Source organism: Nicotiana attenuata, chromosome 5 (assembly GCF_001879085.1).
Source record: "Nicotiana attenuata strain UT chromosome 5, NIATTr2, whole genome shotgun sequence".
Taxonomy (NCBI): domain Eukaryota; kingdom Viridiplantae; phylum Streptophyta; class Magnoliopsida; order Solanales; family Solanaceae; genus Nicotiana; species Nicotiana attenuata.
Window position 1 is genome coordinate 22042679 of NC_031993.1, and position 6311 is coordinate 22048989.

Below are 6311 nucleotides of genomic sequence, written 5' to 3' on the forward strand. Positions count from 1 at the left end.
AGCCTAAGGTTTTAAGGAGTCCTACGATGTCTCGGAGCCGTGCCTACTAGAGCCCTACTTATCGGTGTGAAGTCGACCACATCTATAAGTGGGGGGCTGCATGGACATTTAGGAAATTTCCCACTTCCTTGTTATTCTGTATCGTGCGGTGAAGTAAAATGTAAAAGTATCTATGTCTAACTCGTGCTTTGTTCCGAATTTTTCAGTAATGGCACCTAAGAAGAGAGCTAGACTCGGCCTTGGGGCCAATGCCACCCCGAGGGAGGCTATGAATCATGTACCTGATGCCGTGGGTGAGAGTGACTCCCCGGCCTTGAACCCACCTGGACCGTCTATCCTAGACCAGAGTGTTCCTGTTCCTGCAGCGGCAGAGGGTGCCACCACCCCTCCTGCCGATATTCCTGATTCTGGCACCGTTCCAGCTCCTGGTCCCGAGGTTTCTGATACGGACCTTAGAGGAACCATCCATATGTTGACCCAGTTAGTGGCCGCCCAGGCCCAGAGATCTCATGATGCCCCTGTGTCCTCCAGCGGACAGGGAGATTCTTCCAGTTCTAGAGTTAACCAGTTTTTGCGGCTAGCCCCTCCAGAGTTCTCCGGCATAGACCCAGAGGCCGACCCGCAGGAATTCCTTGATGAAATGTATAAGACCCCCCGAGGGATGAAAGCTTCAGAGACAGAGGGAGTTGAGTTGGCATCATACAGGTTGAGGGGAGCAGCGTATTCATGGTTCGAGATGTGGGAGGATTCTCGTGGGGAGGGAGGACCTCCGGCCAGATGGGATGAGTTTGTAGATGCGTTCATGGACCAATTCTTGCCTGCTGAGACAATAGCAGCCCGTGCCAGTGAGTTTGAGGCCCTCAAGCAGGGCAGCATGAGTGTTTGGGAGTACCACATGGAGTTCGTGAGATTGTCCAAGTATGCTCCTCAGTTAGTGTTGACCATGGCAGCTAGAGTTCGGTGATTTGTTCAGGGCCTTAGTGCCTTGGTAGTGAATGAGGCTGCTACAGCGGCCTTACACTCGGATATGAACTATGGAAAGATTGTGGGATTCGCTCAGGCCACAGAGGCTAGGAAGTTGAAGATTCGGGCGGAAAGGGAGAGCAGCAGCAGGGCCCGATCAGCGGGTCACTCAGGGAGATCAGCTCAGGGAAGAGGCTCATCAGGGCCGTCCCAGTCATATGCTCAGTTATCAGCAGAACAGCCGCATGAGACCAGGCTCAGACAGTAGGAGACCCCATCAGTCCGGTCGTTCAGGAGGGAGACCACAGCAGCAGGGGAGGGCTCCATGCCCCAAGTGTGGGAGATTTCATACAGAGACTTGCTACTTGGATATCCCGGTGTGTTTCAGATGCGGGGTGAGAGGTCATATTCAGCGAGACTATCGTGCCCCCAGTCGGGGCATGGGTAGGGGATCTTCTCAGTCATTCGGTTCTTCAGTCGCCACATCATCTAGGCGTCCTCCAGCCCCAGCAGGACGTGGTACAGTTAGGGGTGGAGCTCGTGGTAGAGATGGACCCAGCCGGTTCTATGCTTTGAGTGGTCGTCAGAGTGTAGAGGCTTCTCCAGATGTGGTTACAGGTATCTTGTCTGTTCAGGCCATTGATTGTTATGCTCTTATTGATCCGGGGTCCTCTTTGTCTTATGTCACCCCATTCATTGCTTCAAGCTTTGGGATAGAACCCGAACAACTTCATGAGCCGTTCTCTGTATCGACTCCGGTTGGTGATTCTATTACAGCCGCGCGGGTTTATAGGAATTGTGTTGTCACGGTATGTGGTCGCGTTACCACGGCCAATCTTATCGAGCTTGGAATGGTGGATTTTGATGTGATTATGGGGATGGACTGGCTTTATACGTGCTTTGCTAAACTTGACTGCCGAACGAGAGTCATGAGACTTGAGTTCCCTAATGAGCCGGTTATCGAGTGGAAAGGGAATGATGTGGTGCCGAAGGGTAGGTTTATTTCCTACCTTAAGGCTTCAAAGATGATTAAGAAGGGATGTATCTATCATTTGGTCCGGGTGGCGGACACCACTTCAGAAGTGTCTACCCCCGAGTCCGTGCCAGTCGTGAATGAGTTTCTCGAAGTGTTTCCGGACGAGCTTCCAGGGATTCCGCCAGATAGGGAGATTGATTTCGGGATTGATGTATTGCCAGATATGCAGGCAATATCTATTCCACTATACAGAATGGCTCCAGCGGAGTTGAGGGAGTTAAAGGAGCAGCTGAAGGATTTATTAGAAAAGGGGTTCATACGGCCGAGTGTGTAGCCGTGGGGTGCTCCGGTTCTCTTTGTCAGGAAGAAGGATGGGACGCTCCGGATGTGTATTGATTATCAGCAGCTCAACAAAGTCACCATCAAGAATAAATATCCTCTGACTCGAATAGATGATTTGTTCGACCAATTGCAAGGTGCAAGGTTCTTCTCCAAAATTGATCTACGGTCCGGGTATCACCAATTGAAGATTAGGGAGCAGGATATTCCCAAGACCGCTTTCAGAACTCGCTATGGTCACTTTGAATTCTTGGTCATGTCTTTTGGGCTAACCAACGCCCCGGCAGCCTTTATGGATCTTATGAATCGTGTCTTCAAGCCATTTCTAGACTCCTTCGTGATTGTTTTTATTGACGACATCCTTGTTTATTCGCGGAGCCGGGAGGATCATGCCGGTCACCTCAGGGCAGTTCTGCAGACTCTTCATCAGCACCAGTTGTATGCTAAATTTTCAAAATGTGAGTTTTGGTTGGAGTCCGTTGCCTTTTTGGGTCATGTTGTTTCTAGTGAAGGGATTCAGGTAGACCCCCAGAAGATTGCAGCAGTAAAAGATTGGCCTAGACCCACGACCCCGACGGAGATTCGTAGCTTCTTGGGTTTAGCAGGGTATTATCGGAGGTTTGTGGAGGGATTCTTTGCCCTCGCCTCCCCATTGACTAAGTTGACGCAGAAAGCAGTTAAGTTCCAATGGTCCGACGCTTGTGAGAAAAGTTTTCAGGAACTGAAGTCAAGGTTGACCTCGGCACCAATATTGACCTTGCCGGAAGGCACGGAAGGATTTGTGGTTTATTGCGATGCCTCCAAGGTTGGTTTGGGGTGTGTGTTGATGCAACATGGGAAAGTTATAGCGTATGCTTCGAGGCAGCTCAAGAATCACGAGAAGAATTATCCGACTCATGATTTGGAGCTTGCGGCAGTTGTGTTTGCTTTGAAAATATGGCGGCATTATCTTTATGGGGTCCATGTGGATGTATTCTCAGACCACAAGAGTCTCCAGTATTTGTTCAAGCAGAAGGAATTGAATTTAAGGCAGCGAAGGTGGTTAGAATTACTCAAGGATTATGATATGAGCATTTTGTACCATCCAGGGAAGGCGAACGTGGTGGCCGATGCTCTCAGTCGGAAATCTATGGGTAGTTTGGCTCATTTGGGAGTGGATCAAAGGCCCTTGGCTCGGGAGGTTTATCAATTGGCCAGTCTAGGAGTTTGTATTTCGACATCAGACGAGGGGAATGTTATGGTACATAATGGAGAAGAATCGTCACTCGTAGCGGAAGTCAAGGAAAAGCAGTTTATCGATCCAACATTGACTCAAATGAAGGAAGCAGTTTTGAGTAACAAGACTTCGGCATTTTCACTCGGCGACGAGGATAGTGTATTGCGGTGTCAAGGTAGGCTGTGTGTTCTGGATGTGGATAAGCTTCGGGAGAGGGTAATGGCGGAGGCTCATAATTCCAGGTATTCCGTGCATCCAGGTTCTACGAAAATGTATCATGACCTCAAGGAGATTTATTGGTGGAACAGTATGAAGAGGGGTGTGGCGGACTTTGTATCTAAATGTCCGAATTGTCAGCAAGTGAAGGCTGAGCATCAGCGGCCTGGTGGGTTAACTCAGCTTATGGAATACCAATGTGGAAATGGGAGATGATCAACATGGATTTCGTGGTAGGTTTACCTCGCACTCAGCGCAAGTTCGACTCAATTTGGGTAATAGTGGATCGACTCACAAAATCAGCTCATTTCTTGCCAGTCAAGTCCACCGATACTGCAGAACAATATGCTAAGTTGTATATCAAGGAGATAGTAAGGCTTCATGGCACTCCACTTTCTATTATCTCGGATCGAGGGGCCCAGTTCACAGCTAATTTTTGGAAGAAATTTCAGTAAGGTTTGGGTACTCAGGTGAATCTCAGCACATCTTTCCATCCACAGACTGATGGTCAAGCGGAGCGGACTATTCAGACGCTTGAAGATATGTTGCGGGCTTATGTCTTGGATTTCAAAGGTAATTGGGATGATCACTTGCCACTTATAGAATTTTCTTACAATAACAGCTTTCATGCTAGCATTCAAATGGCCCCATTTGAGGCATTGTACGGGAGGAGGTGCAGGTCTCCGATCGGATGGTTTGAAGTGGGTGAAGCAGAATTAATAGGACCGGATCTTGTGCACCAGGCTATGGAGAAAGTTAAAATCATTCAGGAAAGGATGAAAACTGCTCAGAGTCGCCAGAAATCCTATGCGGACGTTCGTCGAAGAGAATTGGAATTTCAAGTTGATGATTGGGTGTTCTTGAGGGTATCTCCTATGAAGGGAGTCATGCGATTCGGGAAGAAAGGTAAGTTGAATCCTAGGTACGTCGGGCCGTACCGGATCGTTCAAAGGGTAGGGCAGGTGGCTTATAGGTTGGAATTGCCTCCTGAAATGTCATTAGTGCACCCGGTGTTCCATGTGTCTATGTTGAAGAAAGTAGTTGGAGATCCGTCCACTATCGTGCCAGTCGAGACTATCAAGGTTAATGAAGAGTTGTCGTATGAAGAAGTTCCGGTTGCCATTCTTGATAGACAAGTCCGTAAGTTGAGAAATAAGGAAGTTGCCTCAGTTAAGGTGTTGTGGCGAAGTCAACAAGTTGAGGAAGCTACATGGGAAGCAGAGAAGGAAATGAAAGAGAAATATCCCCATCTGTTTGATCAAGTCTAGAAGAAATTATGTGGCCTTTCTATCTCTAAAACAACTATCATTGTGTCCGAATTGGTTCCTTCCTAAATGCTAGTGAAGTCCCTCTAGTTGTGCAAGACTTATAGGTGTTGTGATTGTTTTAAGTCATGTGAACATCTCTTTGGTAAATGAAAATTTTACAAAGAACTCTTGTGATAAGTAATCAATTAATGGTTGTATATGTTAGTAATGAATTATTTGTATGCATGTAGTATGTTGAAATGGCTAAATTATGTGAAACTCATTGAAATAACTGATTCATAAGCAAAACGTATCAAGTGATCAAATGTGTGCAATTGTTAAGGTAGGAAATTGTATGACAGTTGTAGGGATGGTTGTAATTCTGTTATGGTGTTTGGAATTGTGTTTCGGGGGCCCTCTGTCAGGTAGAGATGTCCAAATTACAAAGGAAACTCTGGCAAAATTTTTCTAAGAATATGGGAAATAGTGAAAAGTATAGGAATCTGCGTAACATGTTTTCAAAACCAACTGGTCTTTGAAATACTGAAAAGTTTGAAATAGGTCCTCATTCGGGGACGAATGATTTTAAGTGGGGGAGGATGTGAGGCCCCGTAAAAATTTTTTTGGCTCAAAACCTAGTATCTTGTGGTGTCGACTCCGAATATGTGTTAGGAATGCTAGAATTCTTCGCGGCTTGCAAGCTCGCCGCGGTTCGGACCCTTGGTATTGATCTAAGCTTGTAAAAATCAAAAGAATCAATTTTTCCAGAAAATGCCATTCTGTGGCCCAGAATGCGGTCGCAGATCTAGTATGCGGACCGCATTCCTACCGCAGAGTGAAACAGAAGAGTTGTCAAAATTAATGTTGAAACTGCGGTCTATTATGCGATCGCATAACCAATATGCGGACCGCATAGTCGTCGCATAAGTTCCTCAAGGATTTGTGAAGGTCAGTTCTGTGGTGCACAATGCGACCGCATAACAGGAATGCGGACCGCATTCCTGTCGTAGACCCGAACAGACTCCTCAGAGTTTTGGGGGCACTTCTGCGGTCCAGTCTGCGGACCGCATTTCGGTTCTGCGATCGCAGAATGCGACCGCAGATCTTGCTCGGGCTTCTATTTTCCTAAATTTCAAAACCCGACCCCTTTGAAATAAAACACCCATCCCCCCTCATTCTTTAACGATCTTCTGCACAAAATAAGAGAGAGGAAGAGAGGGTCTTGAGAGAGAAAGTCATCTTCTCCAAAATTTGATTCTTCAAAACTATCCGGGCCGGGAAATTTCAAGCTTATCTTCATCCCCCTTTTCTTGCAGGTAAAATACCTAACCCTTTTCATTGAATTTCAGGTTTA